The sequence below is a fragment of the Orcinus orca genome, chromosome 14 (genome assembly GCF_937001465.1).
Source record: "Orcinus orca chromosome 14, mOrcOrc1.1, whole genome shotgun sequence".
Classification (NCBI taxonomy): Eukaryota; Metazoa; Chordata; class Mammalia; order Artiodactyla; family Delphinidae; genus Orcinus; species Orcinus orca.
The window spans coordinates 52,246,139-52,273,310 of NC_064572.1; the positions used below are offsets into that span (position 1 = coordinate 52,246,139).

Genomic DNA, 27,172 nt, shown 5'->3' on the forward strand with positions numbered 1-27,172 from the left:
ATACAAGATCCAGCTTCATTCACCAGAACACAGGCACTAGTCCCCTCCACCAGGAAGCCTACACAACCTACTGAACCAACCTTAGCCACGGAGGACAGACACCAAAAACAACGGGAACTACGAACCTGCAGCATGCGAAAAGGAGACCCCAAACACAGTAAGTTAAGCATAATGAGAAGACAGAGAAACACAAAGCAGATGAAGGAGCAAGAAAAAAACCCACCGGACCTAACAAATGAAGATGAAACAGGCAGTCTGCCTGAAAAAGAATTCAGAATAATGATAGTAAAGATGATCCAAAATCATGGAAATAGAATGGAGAAAATACAAGAAAGGTTTAACAAGGACCTAGAAGAACTAAAGAGCAAACAGTGATGAACAACACAAAAATGACATTAAAAATTCTCTAGAAGGGATCAATGCAGAAGAACAGATAAGTGACCTGGAAGGTAAAATACTGGATATAATTAATGCAGAGCAGAATAAAGAAAAAAGAATGAAAAGAATTGAGGACAGTCTCAGAGACCTCTGGGACAACATTAAACGCACCAACATTTGAATTATAGGGGTCCCAGAAGAAGAAGACAAAAAGACAGGGACTGAGAAAATATTTGAAGAGATTATAGTTGAAAACTTCCCTAATATGGGAAAGGAAATAGTTAATCAAGTCTAGGAAGCACAGAGAGCCCCATACAGGATAAATCCAAGGAGAAACATGCCAAGACACATATTAATCAAACTATCAAAAAAGAAATACAAAGAACAAATATTTAAAATCAGCAAGGGAAAAACAACAAATAACACATAAGGGAATCCCCAAAAGGTTAAGAGCTGATCTTTCAGCACAAACTCTGCAAGCCAGAAGGGACTGGCAGGACATATTTAAAGGGATGAATGAGAAAAACCTACAACCAAGATTACTCTACCCAGCAAGGATCTCATTCAGATTTGACAGAGAAATTAAAACTTTTACAGACAAGCAAAAGCTAACAGAATTCAGCACCACCAAACCAGCTTTACACAAGTGCTAAAGGAACTTCTCTAGGCAGGAAACACAAGAGAAGGAAAAGACTTACAATAATAAATGCAAAACAATTAAGAAAATGGTAATAGGAACATACATATCGATAATTACCTTAAATGTAAATGGATTAAAGGCTCCAACCAAAAGACATAGACTGGCTGAAAGGATACAAAAGCAATACCCGTATATATGCTGTCTACAAGAGACCTACTGCAGACCTAGGGACACATACAGACTGAAATTGAGGGGATGGAAAAAGATATTCCATGCAAATGGAAATCAAAAGAAAGATGGAGTAGCAATTCTCATATCAGACAAAATAGACTTTAAAACAGAAACTATTACAAGACACAAAGAAGGACACTACATAATGATCAAGGGATCAATCCAAGAATAAGATATAACAATTGTAACTATTTATGCACCCAACATAAGAGCACCTCAATACATAAGGCAAATACTAACAGCCATAAAAGGGGAAATCAACAGTAACACAATCATAGCAGGGGACTTTAACACCCCACTTTCACCAATGGACAGATCATCCAAAATGAAAATAAATAAGGAAACACAAGCTTTAAATGATACATTAAACAAGATGGACTTAATTGATATTTACAGGACATTCCATCCAAAAACAACAGAATACACATTCTTCTCAAGTGCTCATGGAACATTCTCCAGGATAGATCATATCTTGGGTCACAAATCAAGCCTTGGTAAATTTAAGAAAATTGAAATCGTATCAAGTATCTTTACCGACCACAACACTATGAGACTAGATATCAATTAACAGGAAAAAATCTGTAAGAAATACAAACACATTGAGGCTAAACAACACACTACTTAATAAACAAGAGATCACTGAAGAAATCAAAGAGGAAATCAAAAAATACCTAGAAACAAATGACAATGAAGACACGATGACCCAAAACCTATGGGATGCAGCAAAAGCAGTTTTAAGAGGGAAGTTTATAGCAATACAATCCTACCTTAAGAAACAAGAAACATCTAAAATAAACAACCTAACCTTATACCTAAAGCAATTAGAGAAAGAAGAACAAAAAAACCCCGAAGTTAGCAGAAGGAAAGAAATCATAAAGATCAGATCAGAAATCAATGAAAAACAAATGAAGGAAATGATAGCAAAGATCAATAAAACTAAAAGCTGGTTCTTTGAGAAGATAAACAAAATTGATAAACCATTAGCCAGACTCATCAAGAAAAAAAGGGAGAAGACTCAAATCAATAGAATTAGAAATGAAAAAGGAGAAGTAACAACTGACACTGCAGAAATACAAAGGATCATGAGAGATTACTATAAGCAACTATATGCCAATAAAATGGACAACCTGGACTAAATGGACAAATTCTTAGAAGAGCACAGCCTTCCCAGACTGAACCAGGAAGAAATAGAAAATATGAACAGACCAATCACAAGCACTGAAATTGAAACTGTGATTAAAAATCTTCCAAACAAACAAAAGCCCAGGACCAGATGGCTTCACAGGTGAATTCTATCAAACATTTAGAGAAGAGCTAACACCTATCCTTCTCAAACTCTTCCAAAATATGGCAGAGGGAGGAACACTCCCAAACTCATTCTACGAGGCCACCATCACCCTTATACCAAAACCAGACAAAGATGACATGAAGAAAGAAAACTACAGGCCAAATTCACTGATGAACAGAGATGCAAAAATCCTCAACAAAATACTAGAAAACAGAATCCAACAGCACATTAAAAGGATCGTACATTATGATCAAGGGGGGTTTATCCCAGGAATGCAAGGATTCTTCAATATATGCAAATCAATCAACATGATACACCATATTAACAAATTGAAGGAGAAAAACCATATGATCATCTCAATAGATGAAGAGAAAGCTTTTGACAAAATTCATAACCCATTTATGATAAAAACCCTCCAGAAAGTAGGCATAGAGGGAACTTTCCCCAACATAATAAAGGCCATATATGACAAGCCAACATTGTCCTCAATGGTGAAAAACTGAAAGCATTTCCACTAAGATCAGGAACAAGACAAGGTTGCTCACTCTCACCACTATTATTCAACATAGTTTTGGAAGTTTTAGCCACAGCAACAAGAGAAGAAAAAGAAATAAAAGGCATCCAAATTGGAAAAGAAGAAGTACAGCTGTCACTGTTTGCAGATGACATGATACTATACATAGAGAATCCTAAAGGTGCTACCAGAAAACTAGTAGAGCTAATCAATGAATCTGGTAAAGTAGCAGGATACAAAATTAGTGCACAGAAATCTCTGGCATTCCTATACACTAATGATGAAAAATCTGAAAGTGAAATTAAGAAAACACTCCCATTTACCAATGTAACAAAAAGAATAAAATATCTAGGAATAAACCTACCTAAGGAGACAAAAGACCTGTATGCAGAAAACTATAAGACACTGATGAAAGAAATTAAAGATGATACCAACAGATGGAGAGATATACCATGTTCTTGGATTGGAAGAATCAACATTGTGAAAATGCCTCTACTACCCAAAGCAATCTACAGATTCAATGCAATCCCTATCAAAATACCACTGGTGGTCTTCCCTGGTGGCACAGTGGTTGAGAGTCCACCTGCCGATGCAGGGGACACGGGTTCGTGCCCCGGTCTGGGAAGATCCGACATGCCGCGGAGTGGCTGCGCCCATGAGCCATGGCCCCTGAGCCTGCACGTCCGGAGCCTGTGCTCCACAATGGGAGAGGCCACAACAGTGAGAGGCCCACATAGTGCAAAAACTATATATATACCACTGGCATTTTTCACAGAACTAGATCAAAAAATTTCACAATTTGTATGGAAACACAGAAGTCCTCGAATAGCCAAAGAATTCTTGAGAAAGAAAAACAGAGCTGGAGGAATCAGGCTCCCTGACTTCAGACTATACCACAAAGCTACAGTAATCAAGACATTATGGTACTGGCACAGAAACAGAAATACAGATCATTGGAACAGGATAGAAAGCCTAGAGATAAACCCACACACATATGATCACCTTATCTTTGATAAAGGAGGCAAGAATATACAGTGGAGAAAAGACAGCCTCTTCAATAAATGGTGCTGGGAAAACTGGACAGCTACATGTAAAAGAATGAAATTAGAACACTACCTAAAACCATACACAAAAATAAACTCAAAATGGATTAAAGACCTAAATGTAAGGCCAGACACCATCAAACTCTTAGAGGAAAACATAGGCAGAATTCTCTATGACATAAATCACAGCAAGATCCTTTTTGACCCACCTCCTAGAGAAATGGAAATAAAAACAAAAATAAACAAATGGGACCTAATGAAACTTAAGAGCAGCCGCATAGCACAGGGAGATCAGCTCGGTGCTTTGTGACCACCTAGAAGGGTGGGAAAGGCAGGGTAGGAGGGCGGGAGACGCAAGAGGGAAGAGATACGGGAACATATGTATATGTATAACTGATTCACTTTGTTATAAAGCAGAAACTAACACACCATTGTAAAGCAATTATACTCCAATAAAGATGAAAAAATAAAAAAAATTTTAAAAACTTAAAAAAAAGCTTTTGCCCAGCAAAGGAAACCATAAACAAGACGAAAAGACAACCCTCAGAATGGGAGAAAATATTTGCAAATGAAGCAACTGACAAAGGATTAATCTCCAAAACATATAAGCAACTCATGCAGCTCAATATCAAAAAAACAAACAACCCAATCCAAAAATGGGCAGAAGACCTAAACAGACATTTCTCCAAAGAAGATATACAGATTGCCAACAAACACATGAAAGAATGCTCAACATCATTAATCATTAGAGAAATGCAAATCAAAACTACAATGAGATATCATCTCACACTGGTCAGAATGGCCATCATCAAAAAATCTACAAACAATAAATGCTGGAGAGGGTGTGGAGAAAATGGAACCCTCTTGCACTGTTGGTGGGAATGTAAATTGATACAGCCACTATGGAGAATAGTATGGAGGTTCCTTAAAAAGCTAAAAATAGAACTACCATACGACCCAGCAATCCCACTACCGGGCATATACCCTGAGAAAACTATAATTCAAAAAGAGTCATGTACCAAAATGTTCATTGCAGCTCTATTTACAATAGCCAGGACATGGAAGCAACCTACATGTCCATCAACAGATGAATGGATAAAGAAGATATGGAACATATATACAATGGAATATTACTCAGCCATAAAAAGGAACGAAACTGAGTTATTTGTAGTGAGGTGGATGGACCTAGAGACTGTCATACAGAGTGAAGTACGTCAGAAAGAGAAAAACAAATACCATATGCTACCACATATATATGGAATCTAAAAAAAAGAAGAAAAAGAAGAAAAAATGGTCAGAAGAATCTAGGGACAAGACGGGAATAAAGATGCAGACATAGGGCTTTCCTGGTGGCGCAGTGGTTGAGAGTCCGCCTGCCGATGCAGGGGACATGGGTTCGTGCCCTGGTCCGGGAAGATCCCACATGCCGCGGAGCGGCTAGGCCCGTGCCATGGCCGCTGAGCCTGCGCGTCCGGAGCCTGTGCTCCGCAACGGGAGTGGCCACAACAGTGAGAGGCCCGCGTACCGCAAATAAATAAATAAATAAATAAATAAAATAAAAATTAAAAAAAAGATGCATACCTACTAGAGAACAGACTTGAGGATACAGGGAGGGGGAAGGGTAAGCTGGGACAAAGTGAGAGAGGGGCATCGACATATACACACTACCAAACGTACAATAGATAGCTAGTGGGAAGCAGCCACATAGCACAGGGAGATCAGCTCGGTGCTTTGTGACCACCTAGAGGGGTGGGACAGGGAGGGTGGGAGGGAGGGAGATGCAAGAGGGAAGAGATATGGGGACATATGTATATATACAACTGATTCACTTTGTTATAAAGCAGAAACTAATAACACCATTGTAAAAAAAATAAAAAATAAAAAAAAAATAACACCATTGTAAAGCAATTATACTCCAATAAAGATGTTAGAAAAATATAAAGATTTAATGAGGGGTCTTAGCTGATTTTTCAAAGAACTCTTTAATCCTAGAAAGGTTCAGGGTCAATGAGTATCTATCGTCACTGGGTCTCAGTGATCCCTGGAACCAGGCAGAAGGAATTGGGCTTAAAAGCTACTGCCCTATAAAATAAATCCCTGCAATTAGCTTCACCACTCTAAATGACAGGAAGATCATACATTCTCCCCAAACTGTATGTTTTGAATACTTAGCTCTTCTCTCTATCTCCACCTCCCTCTGAGTATTCACCAAGAAGAAACTGACAAGTAAGAAGAAGAACGTCAGTGCTAACAAATAGGTTACCCTGTCAGTTACTGTCTTTATTTCTTCCTCTTTCATTGGTTTTTGAATCCCAGCCCAAAAGGCAGCCACAGTTGACCGGTAGGTGTTCCTGTCACCTCTGCCTAAAATTCTCAGCACTGGGACTAAGTCTGCTGCTCAGATTCAAAGTTATGTAACAGCCAGAGAGTCTCTGAGCCTCAGAACTCCAACCTCTGAGAAGAAACATGGCCCCTCGGCTTCAGTAGCAGAGCCAGGTCTCCGGAATCCCACTCTAGGGTTCTTGCCCCTACAGATCTTTCTTCTGCTTCCCTGGGTCCTGAGGCATGGCTCAAGCCACCCAGAGATATAGCTTCTGAATCATGACAATTTATCCAGAGTTCAATTACACTGAAGCACTCTAGCTCACAATCTGTTTTCCCCGCCCCCTTTGCATATTTCACTTTCATCAAGTATCCTAATGTCTGTCCTTCATGGAAGTTTTCTTTTGCCCAGGACCCAGCATAGGATCACAAACTGCATTTAACTTGGGTCTCCTTAAACTGAAACAGTTCTTCAGCTTCTTTGTCTTTCATGACATTGATTTTTCGAGGAATACATGCCAACTATTTTAGAGAATATCCTTCAATTTAGGTTTCTCTGGTGTTTATTCACAATTAGATTCGGATTCGGCCTTCTTGGCTGGGATATGACATCCAGAGGCATGTGACACTCACCAGCCCTCATTGGTGATGTTCATTTTGACCCCTTGTTTACGGTGTTGTCCAGTTTCCCCACTGATTTGTTACTATTTTTTCCTTTTGTAATCAATTATAAAATCTGTGAGGAGAACAATGACACACTTTGATTTCAGAAACTGACTCATGCATTTGATTGGTTAATAAATTATTTGCTGAGCACCTGTTACTTGCCAGGCATGGTGGTGGCACTGGAGATACTGCAGTGGGAAAAGTTATATCCCTTCCCTCGGGAAGTTTACATTCTAGTTAGAAAAGGCAGACGAAGGGCAAGTAAATAAAGCATACACTGTGTACTGTGGTGACAAGTGCTTCCAAGGAAATAAACCAGAGACAGGGAGGGAGGGCTGGGGGAGGAGCAATTGGAGCTGCTACTGCTGTCGTAGCCTTCAGCCCACAATCCAAAAGGGTATAGAGACCTTCTAAAGCAGAAATTGTGTTTTGTCCCTTCCTGCTTAAAATCCAAAGAGTAACATGCTCTCTGGACATCCAGGATCCTCATGGAGTAGCCCCCAGCCTCGCCACATTCATCTCTTGTCATCCACTCGTGATTTATGTGCTGGCGATAACACCTATGCTTCCTCTAATGTGCCCTGATGTGCCTCCCATTCCGGTGCCTCTCACCTCACGTGGAGGAACTCCTCTCCCTGTCCATTCACAGCACATCCCTGGGACCTTCCCTTCAATACTGAGGACTAGAGACGAGGAGGGAAACCTGTCCACAAACTACCATTCTGACCAAAATGAAATGATCTGAGAATTCAACTATTTACAATTATCTGTTTTAGACATCATTTTATACACAATTTTGTATTATACACACAGGTACTTTGTTACATTTTTAACTTACTCTAGGCAGAGTACTTAATGAAACATGTTTGATTTTTCCCTCTTCTCTGGGTTAATTAAAGAAATTAATTGGCAGAGGTAATTCCATATGATTCACACACAGACTAAGAAAAATTAGCTAAGACAGCTTGTAAATAAACATCATGAACATGTGCACACCCACAAGCAAGTAAGGCAGAGTTCCACCTACATAAACGGACTGAGTCATGCTTCAATCCAATTCAACAGGTCGTCTCTAAGTCCTTATAAGGTGTTCTGTCATCTATTCCGTGCTGCAGGAGTTTCAAAAAAAAAAGGGTAGAATAGGAACCTCGGGTTCCTATGTTCCTAGGTTAGACAATGTGGAAAGACGTTAAACTACATGGTATCTTTAAAACCCTAGCGAAAAAAACCTTGGAACTATTTTTTAGATAATTATACATAGTTACATAAACAATTGCAATTTTAAGTATGGGTATTTAACAAAGTTAAAATTGCACCTCTTCCATCACTGTCCATTTTTGTTGTATGTATGTATACATACATTTGCTGGAGGAAAGGAGGAATTGGTTGGTTGGATGGCTTTTAGTTTGTTTAACCAGAGGTCTTGCTTTGTGGACCAAGATGGTGTCTTTACTACGTGCTGTATTTGCACTTTACAAATGCCTGGCGTGGGCCTTGCCTCTTCCCTGTCAACAGGACCAGAGTGCCCAGCTGCCTGGCTGTCCTTCCACAAACTCCCTCCTCCCCAAGAGGCAGCTCACCTGACAAGGTATCAATCTGTGGCTATGACTGATCAGAACACCACTTACCTGGGTAATCATCTCTACTCCTTATAAAAAGAAGACTCTTAAATTTCCACCTCCAGCCTCTCCCCACACAGAGATGATTTTCAGATGACAAAAGAAAAAAAAAGCCAGAACAGCAAGAGAAGTTGGGAAAGAAAGATGCAGGCCCAGACTCATCCCATAGCTGAGCTCCTGAGGGAGTCGAGGGGAGTCCCCACTGAGGGCCTGCTTCCTCCTGCTTCCTGCTATCTGCCCACGTGACAGAAGAAGGCGGCAAACTCACCTGCACACAGACCCGCCTCCTGCCTTTAATACCGGGAAGGTTCAGTCCTTTAGGTCCGCCCACAGAATGACAAATATCTGCCCGCATTTCACAACAGTTTCTGAATGAGTTGTTCTTAAATTCACTAAAATTTCAGGATTCTGTTACTTAATACCGCGCAAAGTTTTGTCATGTGAGAATACTGGGGCAGAAAAGAAAGGAAGAAATGCCTTCCATTTCAATATCCAGGTCCTCGGCTTTAAATGTATTTAGGTAGATGCCCTCCAGACCTCACAGGCTTTTGCTAAGAAAGGAAAAATGTGCAAATTTACAAACGTACATCAACTTTTCCACTTTAACAAGCGCTCCAAAAAGTAGATTGATTTGTCGCAGGTCAGAAAATGAACTTATCACCCAAGTAAGATTTGTACCATAAATCAATTTCTCCCATGATAATATAAAGAGAAAGATACCATTAAGCCCAACCTGAAATAAACTATCAGTATGAAACCATATGAAAAATGGCTGTTGGAGAAAATTCTTTAAATCTTCATAGACTTATATGAAAAAACAGCTACCCCTAGCCCCACCTGGCATGGAGAGGTACCGCCTTAGAGACAATGAGAATCCTGTATTCCTCAAAGAGGTGTGAACTCCACTTGTGATGTCTGCAGAAAGCTCAGCTTTCAGAATAAAAAGTTTTAGATGTTCATCTTCCTTTGTCACTGATAGGGAAATGATTAGTTACTGCCTGGGCCAGAGAAGGGAAATGAACTTGCAGGCTTGTGTGAAAACAAGAAAATGCTGTTTTTCCATAACAGCTGATTAAGAACAGGCTGTCCTAAGTGCAGGGGAGTGAAACGTTCCTTCCTGGTTCCCAGCTCTCAGAGGAGGAAAGAGCAGCTCTGCAGGCTTGGCCTTCAATGAACAAAGCTTGGGGTTCGCCCCCCTGCAGAGACACTGCGTCCAGGGTCACTGCCACTCTGACAGCCTGGAGTAACTGACGCCTTAGAGACTCAGGAGGACAGAAGGCCATCAAGATACTTGACGGTGTCCCTGAGTATATTTCACAGAGCAGATTACTAAAATCAGATAGGTTTTGTAAAGAGAGAGAAAGCCAAGAAAGCTGAGTAACTTACACCAACACTCTTGTGCTGCAGCTATAAATCCTCTCATGTTCCTGGGAACCCAGAAGCATGTTATGTCTGCTTTGATTAGAGAGAAGATTCTGAATAAGGTGGCCTATATAAACGGTGACATATTACCTGTCTAAAACCTGGGATATAATCTGACAAGTATAAACACACGTCTAGAATCTACCAAGCAGAATATCTGGAAGCAAGGACAGTCTCACAAAATCCAGGATGTGTCATCACCCTACCTACTTTGCAAGATTCCCAGGCCCCTCCTCTGGAGACTTAAGTCAGTAAATCTGGGTGCTGCCTGAGAATCTATATTTTTAACAAGCACTTCGAGGCGATTCTTATGTTCAGGCAAGTTTGGGGAACACTGGAGTGAGCCAATTATACCCTCTAACACAGTCCTCTTTAAGATACGTCTACATTTAAATCCCATTTAGTAATACCATCAATTATGTTAAGCTTATAAATGGTAACAATAATGAATATGTCTTCCCCTAACCCCTCAAATAATAAAACAATTTTGGTAATACCCATTTTAAAGAAAGAGGTGAAGTAACTTGTACAAAGTCACAAGCTAGTAAGTGATTGGGGGGGAGGGGAGGGGGTGGGATTCAAACAGAGGTGTGACTTCAACAGCTGTACCCGCAACCTTTTATTTACATATACAGCCTTCTCTTTCACAAGTATAGATCCTGTTTACAAGTGATAGCAATTGATTTAGAACCCAAAGTAAAAAAGATTTCAGGAAACCATTTATGAACTACTAGTACTTTCAAATTACTGGCTGTGTAGAGACCCAGGGATCCAGCAATATCTCTAACAAAAGGTTTTTATCCTGTGCTGCCCTCAGATTTCTACTTTAAGGAAGTTTGGATCCTAATCTCCATACCTTTCCCTAGCAATTAAAAAGATGCAATCAAAAAGTCAATGACCGCTCCCAGAAAAATAATTAGCTCAAACGAATTACAATGTGCTATAATTGAGCCCCAAATCTGAACAATATATCAGATGGAGGGCTACATGTTTATACTGATCTGTAAAGAATTTTAAAAGATGTGATATTCAAATATTTTCATAACTGCCCTCTTCTATCATTTCTAACACGGAAATTAAAAAGCAAAAAAAAAGAGAAGAAAATCAAACTTTTCTACTCATCCTGCCTAAACAAACAAAAAAAGACTTGATATGTCAAATGAACAGTGTCACTACGCCTCTTTCTAGCCTCAGGTTAATTAAAAGTCACTCAAGTTTGAAAAGGATATTAAAACCAGAATGAAAATCAAACTCATGATTCATTCAATGAGTATTTATTGAGGGCTTTCTATACGCCAGGCATTGTTCTAGGTGCTATAGACACAGCAGAGAATAAAACAAACAAAAATTCCTGCCTTTAAGGAGCGCACACCCTCCTAAGAGGATATACACTCTAAAGAAATAAGAAAATAAACAATTTGTCAGACGGTGAAAGGTGCAGTGGGGAGGACCACTGCGTGGTCCGCAAAGGTTTCCCTAACAAGGGGCCATCTGAGCAGAGGCCTGAGGGAGATGGGGGGCAAGCAACACAACATCTAGGGGGGAACACATCCCCAAAGAAGAAGGAGTGTGTCCAGCAGATCTCCATCCCCGCCCAAACCACAATCCCCCCAAATTTTCTATCTGCTCAGATGGTACCACAGTTCTCCCAGTTGCTCAGGACTGGAACTGAGCTGGGCTCCTTCCCCTCCCTCACATCTCCCATCCTGTCAATCTGGTGGTCCTGTGCACTGTGCCTCCTAAATGTTAATCTCCATTCCACACTTGAGAAACAGGCCATCATAATAAACCTGGATGGCTGCAGAAGCCTCCAAACTGGTCTCCCCATTATTTTTTATGCTCCTAGCCCCCAAATCTAAGCTCCACTAAGAAACCAGAGTGATCTCTTAAAAACACATATGAAATTGCATCAAGGCCCTTTTCTAGCTCAATCCTTCCCACTGCTCTTTGGAATAAAATCTGGATCCTGTTAACATATACACACGACTATATATATAAAAAACAGATAATCAATGGGGACCTACTATATAGCACAAGGAACTCTACTTAATATTCTGTAACGACCTATATGGAAAGGGAATCTGAGGGAGAATGGATATGTGTATATGTATAACTGAGTTACTTTGCTATGCACCTGAAACTAACACAACATTGTAAATCAACTATACTCCAATATAAAATAAATACTAAATTTAAAAAAAAAATCTGGATCCTGGATGTCCAGCCCCTGCCAACCTCTCTGAACGATCCATACCCCTCTGTTCCCAGAGCTTGCTGGCCTCTGAGCTACCTTGGCCTTCCTGCAGTCGCTCTAAGGAGCCTAGCTCCCTTCTGCCTTTGCCCATGTGTTCCTTCTGTCTGGAGAGACGCACTCATCTCCCCTGGCACACTCCCCTCTCATCCTTGAGATCTCAAGCTAGAAGCCACTGCCCCAGGGTGATGTTCTGATCTCCCTATCACATGCGATCCTGCACTGCACAATAATTATACACAGTATTTCTCCTAGCACCATCACAACTATAATTAAATCATTATTTCTATAATTTAATGGCTGCCCTGCTCCAATAAACCAATCTCTATGGCGACAAGGACTACATCAGTTGAATTCATTTTTGCATCTCCAAATGTCTTAAAAATAGCAGAGTTCAATACATACTTGGGAAGAGGTTAAGCCTTCCTCCTTACACATCCATGTATTCTCTCTCAAGGAAAACAAAGAGTTGCATTTTTCCTCTGCATCGTCTACGCCTCATAAATTTGTCTTCTAATAACAAAAATTAGGAACCATGAAAAAGCCATGTTGAAATAACAAAGTTCCAAACTGAGAAGCCCCAAGTTGAGCCATCTGGACCACTTTTTTTTTTTTTTTGGCATCGCCACTCGGCGTGCAGGATCTTAGTTCCCCGACCACGGATCGAACCCTCACCCGCCGCAGTGGAAGCACAGAGTCTTAACCACTGGACCACCAGGGAAGTCCCTTGGACCATGTTTGTTTTTAGCTTTGTTTCATGTTATAGAATCATCTTCCTAAAGGGAAGCCCAGTAAGCAGAGCCCACCCACTCCTCAGACCTCACAGGTTGGTCACTAACTCCTCAAGGAGCAAATTAAAGTAACAAGAAAGAACAGAGAACCCTGGGAGGAAGGACTTCCCACTGGTCCACAGTTATCAGAATCTTTTTCACTGTAATTAAGGCTAACGGGAGGCACTCGCTCTATGACAAGAAGTAAAGGGGTGTTGCAAGGCCCTCATACCACGCAGCTTACAGTTAACGGCGGCCACACTTAGCTGCACCCTAACCAGGAGCCAGCCAGTTGGCAAAGTGCTCTCCTCGCGCAGCACCTCATTTAACTGAACTGAATCTTGGCGACCACCCCATGATCCAAGTGACTTTATCCCCATCTGATCACGGAGGCCGAGGAGGTGAAGTCACTTGCTTGGGCTCACAGAGCTAATAAGTGCTGCGACCCAGGAATCAGAAGCAGCTCTGTTGGGCTCCAAATCCTCAGCAAAGTATGTCATTTGGGACCCAGGGTCCTAGTACCAGTGTACCAGTACCCAAAGTGCTGGTACTGAGTGCGAATCACTTGGCTGCTCTGGTCCCAGCTCCCTGGCTCACAGGACCAGAGAAGGGGAGTGACTGGCACAAGATCACACAGCCCGATGGTAGCTAGGTCCAGCCAACAGTTCCATCCCTGTCAGATGGTCCTTCTGACAGACAGCACCTCCCCTCACAAAAGATCCCTAAAATCCTTAGAATAAATGCTCCAAGTTCAAGCTTTCCTAAGGAACGCTGTAATGTTATAAAAATCCTGAAGTAGCCCTTAGAGTTCAGTGAAAGGAAAACAGAAGGACTTTATCACTCTCCTTTCTTGCAGCTGCCACTGGTCTGAATTCACACAAACAGCCCCTTGTCTCTGTGCTGCCATGCAGCTCTTCTAAGCGACAGAAGCCCAGGAACACAGAGGCCCTGGGCCCAGGCCAGCTAGAGCCGAGCTAAACAGGCTAAAAAGCAGGCGGTTCTGACACCCTTTAATCAACCACCATTCACTCTGGAGAAGCAATACACACCATTTTGCACACACTTCTGTACGAGAGCAAGTGGAATAAGGCCTGAGCCGTCGAAGTCACCCGTGCACCCTGAACAGCACACAGCACCCTGATTTTTATGATCCCGGTGGCAAAACCATCACTGCATCCAGGTCAGTTTACCGTGGACTCCAACCCCCTTGCCCTCTTCCAGAATGAGGCGGCTAACAGCCAGCAGCCTGGTATACACCACCTACCGGCCACCGCTGGGCCTGCCGGGCCAGACCAAGGCAGCAACTATATGCACCTGGTGTGTGGAAGCTCTTCTGAAGAATCACCCCTAAATGGCCTCATCTAGGGGCTTCAGGAGCTTCAAACACCAACATGCAAACATCCCAGAGCAACCAGTGCCAGGAGAACTTCTGTTGTGACAAGGCCTCCAGACCAGCAGCTGCCCTGGTTACCGTGAGCCCCAGCTCAGCCTGGGACGGACGAGGCCCACGTCATCCCCCAAGACAGAGCCCATCAGGGACGACTCACAGAGGGCTGGCTGAAGGTGGACTCACCCCCTCGCTGCAGACCCAGCTGCCCAGCCAGAGCCACCGGCCACAACGCGTGACGCCCCCGAGGGTGCTGTGCGCTAGCAGTGCTCCATTTAAAACTCGTTAAAAGCCACTCGTTCTGTGAGACCTTCTGTTAAGTGAAAATAATGCCTATGAGGGCACCTCAAATATTCAAAGAGCTAAACGATCTAAGGGTATCAAGAGGGTCACCATCTGGGTATGCTGCCCACACTTGAGGACTGAGATGTAGGGGATATAACTTTAAGAGGTCCCCACTGTCCCTGAAGGAGGAAGGGTGATGTGAACCCTAGAGCTGCAACCTGGGGCAAGTTACACGAGCTTCTACCGCTCACTTCCCTCAGCGGCAGATTGGGGTTAACAACCGCTCTCTCGGTGCCACAGTGGAATATCACGTGAAAAAAAGGAAGTCACCCTCTGGCACAGTGACTGGCACATAATAAACCATAAACAAATGCTCGCTTCCTTCTTTAAGGCTTTTAAAGAGCTTACTTTCTTCAGCATTATGCATTCCTTTTCCCTTTTATTAATTTCTCAAAATCTTCTTTCAAAACTAACAACCCACAACTACTCTAATTCCAGCAGTTCAGTTTATTTTCCTTAAGGACATGTGTGGAAAAGAATGTCAAGATGTATGTCCAATGATGGTCACTCCATCATTATTTGTGACCTTCAAAAAAAAGTAACAGCTACTAACTAGAATCCAATTACAGCACTTACAATAAAACAGGTAGCTCAGTGAATGCTAATAAAAGGAAAGTGCTTTAAAGTATAGCTTTACATAGTATGATCAAACATGGGATTAAAAACTTAAATAAACATATATAAATAAATATATATTACATATATGCTAGCTTTGGTATCCAAATAATTTACCAGTGGGAAGGACAAAAGGAATAAGGGTGGGAGGATGTGGTAGGCAAAATAACGGCCCCCCGTCCACATCCTAACCCCCCCAGAACCTGTGACTATGTTACCTTACACAGCAAAAGGGGCTTTGCAGATGTGATAAATTAAGGATATTGACATGGGAAGAGTAGCCTGGATTATCCAGGTGGCCCCAGTCTAATCACATGGGTCCTTAAAATCAGAGACCCTTTCCTGGATTTGACTACAAAAAAATGGTCGGAGAGAAGATGGAGGAAGAGGCCATGGGCCAAAGAACACTGGCAGCCTCTTGAAGCCAGGAAAGGGCAAAAGCCTCGGACATGTTGATTTTAACCCAGTGAGACCCATGCTGGGCTTCTGACTTGCAGAAGCATTAAGATAATAAATTTGTGTCGTTTCATAACATTGACGTTGTAGTAATTAATTATACCAGCAATAGAAACTAATAGAGGGGGTAAATTACTTATAATTTTATATCTTTCCTGATAATCTGAATATTTACTGTATACATTATATATATACAAATATATTGCTTTTACTTTAACACTTATTTAGTTGGGGAGGAAGGGAAGAAATTCTTTGCCCCATTTCAATGTAATGATTCCCTGATCACAAAAGCTTTCATACAGCACTTGTCTCCTCCTGCCTGAAAAATTGGGCGCTCTCTTTCAGGACCAAACAAAAGCCTCCTTACACACCAAGGCCCGACTCAAGTGATGCATCCCAGGTCAGGGCCTCCTCCTTAGGGGTCTCCCCTACAGCTGACCTTAAGGGGGCTGCACAGAGCTCTGTCAACCCTGCTGGATGGTGAGCTCCTTAAAAACAGGGCTTGAGGCTTATTTGCCTGTGTAAACCCAACCCCTCATAACACGCATAACATGTGGTTAATGATTAAGTGTTTGCTCAGCTGAAAAAGACTACTGGATCACATTAAATCCAAGCCAATCTAGTAAACCCTGGTTTTAAATTAACAAGGAGCCTTCTGCTGGGAAAAGACTGTTGTAACCTCACATGCATTATCCAGCTATCTATTCCATAAAGGTAGAAGTTATATCCTTTAACCTCACAAATCACAGTTAACAGATCATAGTTAAATCCTCCTTCAAAATCAAATTTTGAGGAGACTTCCCTGGTGGTGCAGTGGTTAAGAATCCGCCTGCCAATGCAGGGGACACAGGTTCGAGCCCTGGCCTGGGAAGATCCCATGCCGCGGAGCAACTGAGCCCGTGAGCCACAACTACTGAGCCTGCACCCTAGAGCCTGCGTGCCACAACTACTGAAGCCCACGCGCCTAGAGCCTGTGCTCCGCAACAAGAGAAGCCACCGCAGTGAGAAGCCCGCACACCCCAGCAAAGAATAGCCCCTGCTCGCCACAACTAGAGAAAGCCCGCACGCAGCAACGAAGACCCAACGCGGCCAAAAATAAATAAATAAATAAATTTTTTTTAAACTCAAATTTTGACTTCGATTTACAAAGGATGGTGGTTATCAAGAGATACTGCTTCAGAGCTCCAGGGCATTGAATTTACAGTCTGAATCTTCTAGTTCCTGCTGTAGACATTTGTGAGTTATATTTAAACTATACTGGCTGTAGTGCTGAAGTTAGCCTTCCTTCCTCCCATCAAATCAAAACACTGGGTTTCCCCAATAGGATATTTTCTCATCCATTCTAGGGAAAAAAAAAAAAAAAAAATCACAGCACAGTTGTTATGGCTGAGATTTAAAACAATCCAAAACAGAAGTCTACTCCATTAATGACTGTTTTAATGGCAAAGAAGCCAGGAGAGGAGACAGAGTGACATCTGATTAAATATTCACATACTAAAGACTGCATCCGCTAAAGCAAGAACCAGAAGCTTTTGTTTTAATATCCCAGCAGCATTCTGTTTAAAAAGATTAGAGCATCCGTCTCTATGGTGACAGTTATTTCCATTGCTCAATTAGAGGCCAAAGTACTGAAGAGGTTACGCTCCCGTGTTTGAACGAGACATCTTATATAACCAATGACTTCACAAATCCTTACAAATCGTGGACAAGTGACAGACACTGAATTCTTCACGGGTATTTAAGCCAAAGAACATCATTAATTATTCATTTTTGTTGGTGGTTGTGTTTTCATCTTAAAGTCAGATTTACTGGGGTATAATTTACATGCAATAACTTGTCATTTTTAGGTAACAGTTCTATGAGTTTTTACCAAAACATATAGTCATGCAATCATCACCACAATTGAGATACAGACTATTTCATACATTCCAAAAAGTTCCCTATGCCCTTTGAAAGTCAATCTTCTCCCCCATTCCCAGCCCCTGGCAACCACGGATCTGTTTTCTAACCCTATACTTTTGTCTTTTCCAGAATGTCATACGAATGGAATCATACAGTAAGTACCCTTTTGAGTCATACAGAATGTACCTTTTTGGCTTCTTTCACATAACATAATGCATTGGAGATTCTTCCAGATAGTTGTGTTTGTTCTTTGTTAGTACTGAGTAATAGTCCACTGATGTCCAGTTTGTTTATCCACTCACTTGTTGAAGGACATGTGAGTTTTTTTCAGTTATGGGCAGTTAGAAATAAAGCTGCTGCTGGGTATTCCCTGGCTGTCCAGTGGTTAGGACTCTGTACTTTCACTGCGGAGGGCCCGGGTTCAATCCCTAGTAGGGGAATTAAGATCTCGCAAGCAGTAAGGCACAGCCAAAATAAATAAATATTTAAAAAATAAAGCTGTTGCAAATATTAGCCTACAGGTTTCTGTGTGAACAGAGGTCACTCCTCCTGGGTAAATACCTAGGAATGAAAGTGCTATTTTGTATGGTAAGTATATATTTAACTTTGTAAAAAACTACATGTTTTCCAAAGTGGCTGTACCATTTTACATTCCCACCAGCAATGCAAGAGAGTTCAAGTTGTTCTGTATCTTTGTCAGCACTTGGTAATATCTATTTTTGTTTCATTTGCCTTTTTTTTTTTTTTTTAGCTACAGGTATGTAGTGGTATCTCATTGTGTTTTTCTTTTAACCTTTGATTCTGAAAAAAAAAAATTTTTTTTGGCCACGCCACACATCTACGGTTAGTTCCCCAAATAGGGATTGAACCCGCGCCCTTGACAGGGAAAGTGCAGAGTCCTAACCACTGGACCACCAGGGAATTCCTGAAATAATTCTAGACTCACACAGAAGTTGCAAAAACAGTGGAAAGCTCCCATGTATTCCCCTCTTATCTTACATAACCACAATATAAGTATCAAAAGCAAGAACTTGACATTGGTACAATACTGTTAACTAAACTACAGACCTTGTTCAGATTTCATTAGTTTTTACATGTACAGTTCCTGTCCCCTTTTTTTGCATACAGTTCTATAAAATTTTATCACATGTATAGATTCATATAAACACTACTACAACCCGGATATAGATCTGTTCCATCAAAGCACATTCTATTTTGAAAAGACCTTTTCGGTTTTGCAAACACCATCTGCTGGAAGGGACTTTGGTAAATGATGACTTTCTTCTGCCCTTTTTCCTTGACCAAATTAAAAGTCTGTTATCCAAAATTAAAAAGAAAGAAAAAGAAAAAAGAAACAGACTCACAGATATAGAGAACATACTAGTGGTTACCAGTGGGGAGAGGGAAGGGGGCAGGGGCAAGATATGAGGTAGGGGATTAAGAGGTACAAACTCTTAGGTATAAAATGGGCTACAAGTATATTGTACAACACAGGGAATATAGCCAATATTTTATAATAACTACAAATGGAGCATAATCTTTAAAATTTGTGAATCACTATGTTGTACACCTGAAACTTACATAATATTGTACATCAACCATACCTCAACTTAAAAAAATGAAAAAAAAAAAGTCAGTTATCTATTCTCAGACTGTGCTGTGCAAAGTCTCTGTGTGTTGACAGAGAAGTTCACTTCTCTGGATGGGTGTCTGTCCTGTTCATTCTTTCCTTATTATAGACCAAGCCCAGTGCAGGCAGTATGGATAAAAGGTTGACGAGAAAGCAATAGTTCTTGTCTTTAAAATAACTTGAGTAGAGAGGTATTTACACACACACACAATTACAAACTGAGATAAGTACCATCCATGAATGAAAAGTCAAAGGTCCACTGAAACTAAAACACGATCTGGTTTGGTCTGGGAGGACCTTGTGACTTAGCCTCATCCTGAGACTTAGTATTTGAGGCCTTTCCACAGAAATAGGGCATCTAAGTATCTGAGCTGTTGAGCAGTGAGTATGTAACCAACAAATTCTTAGAGCAGAAGAATATAAGGAAGCCCTCCAGCGCTGAGAAACCATACCAAGGACTGCTTATCTTCTTAGGTCAAAGCCTGGCCCCAAAGATATAGAGAATTGGCACCTGCCCATGTGTTACTTTAGGGATATCTACAGCCCTCAATGTTTCTTTCCAACCACCTGCCACAGTGAACCAAATCCACCATTAGAGATCTTTTAGTTATAGAGGTGTCCCTCTGCTCTACACTAGTCACAGTGAAATGCCATCAGCAAAGGGGGACATAGGAAACCCCCACTGGCTTCTGGCTGATGACTGGTATGACCCTCTCCTCCTGTCCCGGGGGCCCACTTCCACATCTTCCAGGGCACAGTTGCTTCCTCTCCCCTTGGGTCCTCACTATAGCTGGTTCATGTTTTTATTAGGAGTAATCTCTGTTTGTTCCCACGTTTCTCTCCCCTTCTCTACCAATAGCACAAACAGTCCGACCCATCTCTGTATCTCCTGGCATCTGCACCCCAGCTCCCATGCACACAGTAGGTGGTCAACAAATGCTTTGTGAATATTCAAGGCACGACTATCAGATTACAATGTGTGAAGCGGGCCCTTGAGGGATTGGATGGGTCTCAACATGAAAGACACCCATGGAGGCATGAGACAGTTGGTGCATTTCAAGAATTGTACCACAAGGTTCTAAATGTAACAGCAGGATGCTTGGGCACTGGACAGAGGGGAGGGCAGGACAAAAGGAGATGTGTGAGGGAGTAAGAGATAAGATGTGCCCACACACGATGAAGCTCAGGACCAGCCCAGCATGACACTTGCCGGGAAAACGGCAGCTAGACTGGTGGAGAGGAAGAAGGGAGAGGGCAGGCTCTTTCTCCGAGACTTGCTTCCGAGGGCATGTGCCATGAGCTGGGCTCGGGGGGGAGGCCAGGAATTCAAAAAGGAAGTAGGCATGTGCAAAAGCTGCTGTGGGACTCAGCCGGGAAATCAGGAAGAACTGAGAGCAAGAGAATAAAAAAATTCCCCAAAGCAGCTAGTACGTAGTACAAGCTTCTGCCTCTTTCCAGAGAGACTCTAATCTTTTCCTTAAAGTCACACATGGCTTCCAAAACACCCTGGGGCCGTCAGTGCAAAAGGCAATGACCTGTGTCTGAAGGCCTGGGAGTGCTGGCTACAATCCTGAAATGCCTCCTGAGCCAGCCAAGAGGCCAGGAAGTCTCCAGGCCCACTAAAGAGCTGATGAGAAAATACAATAAGGCACTGCTCTTGGCCCTGCACTAGTGGAGCCTCTTACACAGAGAAATTGTACATTCAGTGATTAGTAAATGCAGGAACTGACAAATCAAAACACTCACTGTTTTGCAATCTTAAAACAGTTGTTTGGGGCTTATTTTAAAGTATCAGAAAACTACTCTAGCCCATGTTTGCAAAATCACTAGCTGCTGCAATAAATGACCACATGGCTTTTAACCAAGACTTTCTCTTAACCAGCACCTTGACCTCTGCCACCCCAAGGCAGACCAGGGTGATACGTGGAGTGGACATGAGCGTAAACCCCCTAAAGAGGGGAGGGCACCACGGGCAGCCACGCTTCTCAGGGGCAGCCAGCTCGGAGAGTCACCAGGTGATGATGTGAAATATATTCAAAAACTAATAGGGATACCCTTCTTATCAGTTTTGCTCACAATTTTTCTATTATGCTCATATATGGGTAATAAGTGCTACCATTACGATGCTAGTTGCTAAAAACTTTGAGCTCCCCAGATGCAGGATGCTTAGTACTGGCAGGTCTCGGTCCCGCAAGTTCAGGTTACAAAAAATTGTTTGCACTCTCTGTGTTAACCAGGGTTTCAACCCAATTCCTGGTAACACTGTATATACCACAAGGTACTACAGACACTGGCAACCACTGGGTGGTTTTCAGGGGCCTCTGGGGAAGAGAGCAAAGTGAGGAAAACAGCCCTTCTCAGATCCAGTTCAGAAAGGTCACCAGACACTGCAATGACGCTCTCTGGCCCCCAGAGTACTATCAACTGAAAAAAAATGCACAGCCTAAAAGCTGAGAATTATGTTTTATCCAGAAACCTTACTGAGGACTATAGCCCGGGATGGCAGCCTCACAGATAGCTCTGAGGAACTCGTTCAAAGAGGTAAGGGAGGAGCCAGAAGATACAGGAAATTTTACTGAAAAAAAAAAAAAAAAAAAAAAAAAATTCTAGTTGAACATCAAAAGATTACACTAATCACAAAAAACAGACATCTCAGGTTAATTTACATATGGGGAAGATGCAAGAGTCTGGGCTTATTGAAATCATTCCTTTGATATGCATCTTAACTATCTAGGGCCAGTTCCTATTCTTCTGCATCCTGAATTCCCTTCAGGGTGCACCATGGGGGTAACTGCACCCTGACGGCTGGTGGCTTGATGGCTGGCAGCCTGTGTTTTTCCATCCTGAGTTCCCCTCAGGGTACGAGGTCTGGGCAGCTGCAGTGGCCAATGGCTTTATGGCCACAACATCCTTTGTTTAATAAAATGGCAGGCGTCATTCTTCTTGTCCACAGTACTCACCCCAGCGTGGCCTCCAACCAGGCACACGTTTTCCCCAAGTGCTTGAGCCTCTAATTTACCTTCTCTGCTTCTTCTCCAACCCACTCCCATCCCAAACCCAAAACTCCCTTCTCAATCAGTTCAGTCAGGAAACAGACAATCAACGGTGTGAAAGACACAAAGGCTTCTCCCACCTCAGAGGTTGAAATAACCGTATGTGGGATGTTAAAATATCTCCTAAGTCCTCATTCACCCAAAAGCTATTACAATAATTGATTTAAAGATGGGGATGGCAGTAAAAATGCATTAAACGCATACCATCAATTAATGAGATCAGTATTAAGCTTTATATTAAGCTCCAAATCATGCCACTTAAGCCCCAACAGTTTTACTGTATTTATATACATTTTTTTAAACTATAAGCTCTTTAGCACAAATATTCCTAACTGCTCTTTCACATCGTAAATTGGAACTGGGTTATTCTTCAGCAACAGGATGCTGCCAGGGAGAAGTGGGAACTGTTTACAAAATGACCAAGAGGAAATGTCACTCCCCTTGTACTTTCAAACCCATAAAGAACAACTATGAATCAAAGCTGGGCTGAAATCGCATTTCACTTCCAACTGTACTCCTACCCAAGGAAAGGAAGCACATTGTTAAGTTCAAAAGACCCAAACATGACATCAAAAAGCTGCCTGTGAGCACCAAACAAAAGATATTTCATATAATTAACCTACAAACGCTAAAAATGCAGTTATGACTCCACCTATATGCCATTGTGTTCCATCGTAGGTATTTCTTTCTTTTTTTTTTTTAATTAATTAATTTATTTTTGGCTGCGTTGGGTCTTCGTTGCTGCGTGGGCTTTCTCTAGTTGCCGCGAGCGGGGGCTACTCTTTGTTGCAATCCGGGGGCTTCTCATTGCGGTGGCTTCTCATTGCAGAGCACAGGCTCTAGGCACTCAGGCTTCAGTAGTTGTGGCACGCGGGCTCAGCAGTTGTGGCTCGTGGGCTCTAGAACACAGGCTCAGTAGTTGTGGCACACGGGCTTAGTTGCTCCGTGGCATGTGGGATCTTCCCAGATCAGGGCACGAACCCATGTCCCCTGCATTGGCAGGTGGATTCTTAACCACTGCACCGCCAGGGAAGTCCCTTTCATAGGTATTTCTAAAGGATGCAGTCTAAGTGAAATGCCCATTTTTCCCAGCTAATGTGAGGACAAGGAGAAGGGAAACCAACATTTTGGCAATTGTCTACCCACCATGGGTACCAAACTTTAATATAATAAGAATTTGAGGGCTTCCCTGGTGGCGCAGAGGTTAAGAATCTGCCTGCCAATGCAGGGGACACGGGTTCGAGCCCTGGTCCAGGAAGATCCCACATGCCGCGGAGCAACTAAGCCCGTGCACCACAACTACTGAGCCTGTGCTCTAGAGCCGGCGAGCCACGACTACTGAGCCCACATGCCACAACTACTGAAGCCCGCGCACCTAGAGCCTGTGCTGTGCAAGAGAAGCCACTGCAATGAGACGCCCGTGCACCACAACGAAGAGTAGCCCCCACTCGCTGCAACTAGAGAAAGCCCGCGCGCAGCAACAAAGACCCAACACACTCAAAAAATAAAATAAAATTTAAAAATATATAAAAAAAAGAATCTGAAATTGCAAAATGTCTCTTAATATCCATTCTCCCTTTCTTCCTTAATAACAGAACCCTCACTTTTTAAAACTGGCCCCTAGAATAAGAAGCAATTCACAGACTCTTTTGCAGCTAGGTGTGGCCATGTGGCTATGTTCTAAGCCCAGAAGTTCTCCAAGTGGGGTCCTCCCAAGAGGCCTATCTTTTAGGTAATCCATGAGGCCAAAACTATTTTTTATAATAATATTAAGATGATATTTGCCTTTTTAATGTTCTTTCTCTGTGAGTATCGGGGGAGTTTTTCAGAGGGTACATGACACATTATGCCACAACAGACTGAATGCAGAAGCTAATTCGAGAATCCAGGTACTTTCTATGAAGCCAGACATTAAAAGAGATTTATAAAAATGTATAGCAGTGGTAGTCTTCTCACTAATAGTTGGAAAATAGTTATTTTCCCCCCAAAAAAGTAATTTATGCTAACCTGTGATCGTTTATTATTTTAAAATAAATTAATATTTTTAAAATTTCTCACTTTTAATTTCTAACAAAATATTTGCATTAGTTTCCTATTGCTGCTATAACAAATCACTACAAATAGGTAGCTTAAAATGACACAAATTATAGTTCTGGAGGTCAGAAGTCTAAAAAGGGGCCTTCCAGGGCTAAAATGAAGACGTTAGCAGGGCTGAGTTCCTCCTGAAGCAGGGGAGAATGTGTCCCTTGCCTTTTCCAGCTTCTGGAGGCCACGATGGGGAGGAAGGCGGAGCAGCAGATGAAGCATCGCTCGCCCCGCGGCTTACCTCCTGCTGTGCGGCCCGGCGGGGGGGTGGGGCTGGGGACCCCTGCTTTAAGGTAACAGTCATGGCAGGGACAGAGAGGGGCTAACCCTTGTTTGCGTAAAGGATCAACAGGTCACATATTTCCCATCCTTGGGGCCAAGGAGACACTGTACCTGCTCAGAAAGGCTCTTCGGGGGTCAAAAAGGAGGGGGCACCACCCCATAATATGTGATGCCAAGGCCCCCCACAAGCCTCTGGGCTGGAATCCATCTTGGAAAAAAGTTGTGCACGCATGTTGGGGAGGCTAGGGCGGGTCAGGTGGAAAAAGAAACCAGATAATTGGCCAAAGGTAAACAAAGACCCGGAAGAACTGACCTATATAAGTGACTTAACCGCCTCTTCACTGCACTACCCCTCATTAGGAAGGACGCCCACACCCTCTCTCTCCGGGTGTGCATCTCTGCCTTGCTTCTGTCTTAACTAAACAAACTTGTTTCTCTGCGTGCTGTCCCACTTGTTGTTGTGCTATGTCTCTAATAATAAACTTTTTACCTGTTTTTACAGTTTTTGCCTCCTTGAGAAATGCATTTTTCAATGGGGGAAAGGGCCAGGAGAATTTTGCTTCTAGCCTCTAGCCCCTGGTGGACCAGCAGCTAGGATTCTGCTTTTCATCCAGGCTACCCAGGTTCAATTCCTGGGCCAGGAACTAAGACCTCGCTTCAAGCCACCTCTCACTGCTGTCTCTCGGAGATCACTGCCTCCCTCAAAAGGACTCATTTGATTACACTTGAGTCCACTTGGATAATCTAGGATAATCTCCTCACCTCGAGATCCTTAATGATCACACATACAGTCTCTTTTGCCATGTAAAGTAACAATATGCATCTGTTCTGGGGATTAGGAATATAGACATCTTTGGGGGCTATTTCTCTGCCTGCCACAGAATGCTAGCTACAACTCATACAAGCAAAGCTCTTTGGGTCCCTCAGTCATTTTTAAGAGTATAAAGGGTCCTTACACCAAAACATTTGAGAACCAATTGCTCCAGCATATGAATAGATTAGGTGGGAAAACTAAAACACAGAAAAGCTCAGTGATTAACCAAAGCCGAACAGCCTGTAAGCAGACATTCAACTTGAAGCCAGGTGTTCCGGCTACTGATGAACCTCGTACGGCTCCCTCTATGCCGTGCTTCCCACCCCGAACACCCGGACTGAGACAAAGGCAAATAAAAATTAATTTTGTGAGCATGTTTGCAGGCATCAGACAAAGGGCGTGACAACAAGCATTCAGATGTGAACTTGGTGAGCAACAGGGAAGGCAGGTTGGAGGAGAAGGTTTTTAAAACAATCTTACTTTTCAAAACCTTCTTTAGAAATACACAAATTTATGATGTCACGTGAGAAAGGAGGAAAATGTTACAAATGGCCAAGTATTCCAGTGCCGAGCCTGAGAGAGGTAACTGTTCTTCATCTAGAGGAGCACGATCAGGACCATAGCTCATGAGACCCAGGGAGCGTGTGAAACAAAACACAGCTCTGGATCACGTGACGGGGCCTGGTGACCAAACTCAGATTTATGGTCACTCGTCTCGACAACGTCTGCCAAGCCCCAGTTTTGACGGCCTAACTGAAAAGGACACCTGAAAGACCACGTTCTTGGGCTGTCCCTCTGCAGCCTTTTGATACAACCAGAGCCACAATTTTGCAGCAGGAAAGAAACTGCACTCAGGTGAACTGTGTTCAAATCAAGCTAATGACCCAAATCACAACCTTCAAGGGAATATACATATTTACAGTTAAAAGAGGGAAACTGGGAGGCTCAAAGGACCAGTTCTTGCTCTACCAAATGAACTGCCTGGCCCAGGCCACAGAACTGGGGGTGGTGGTAATCAGACCCATGCAGTGTGCACCTGTGAATGATGGCTCTCCAGCCTAGAAGGCCAGGCAGGGCCTCCTCAGGAACCACTGGCCTCACCTGGTAAACTTCTCCAGTTCTACTTCATCTCTTTCCCAGCTCTCCAGCTGAAGTTTCTAGACTGCTCAGCTAACTAAGCCAAACCAGCAGTAGTACCTGAACTGCCAGCCAATAACCCAAGCATATGAGGACACAGAGTAAGTAACCACTCATTAGAATTTGTTATCCAAGGGAAGAAAAGCCACAGAATTATCTGGTATTTATATCTTCCAAGTGAAAGTATGGGTCCCACAGAAGGCAGTCCCTCAAAGAATCTCTAGTCACAGAGCTCAGCATTCCCTGGGAATGTTTTCACTGCCTGCTTTTTCTAGGATTACACTAGTATTACAAAAATACAACCTGTAACCTACAAAGATTT

General features: G+C 42.6%; 1 protein-coding gene across 9 annotated transcripts in view; it reads right to left on the reverse strand.

Moving 5' to 3' along the window:
* SGMS1 (sphingomyelin synthase 1) overlaps positions 1–27,172 on the reverse strand; it is a 293,295-nt gene that overhangs the window by 168,887 nt on the left and 97,236 nt on the right. Inside the window, exon 1 of one of the 9 annotated variants that reach the window (XM_033415850.2) lies at positions 8,711–8,802. The exons of the other annotated variants lie outside the window; for them this stretch is intronic. The gene's annotated coding sequence lies outside the window, so the exon portion shown is untranslated. Of the gene's footprint in view, positions 1–8,710; positions 8,803–27,172 lie in introns of those variants that run through there. 9 annotated transcript variants of the gene reach the window in all.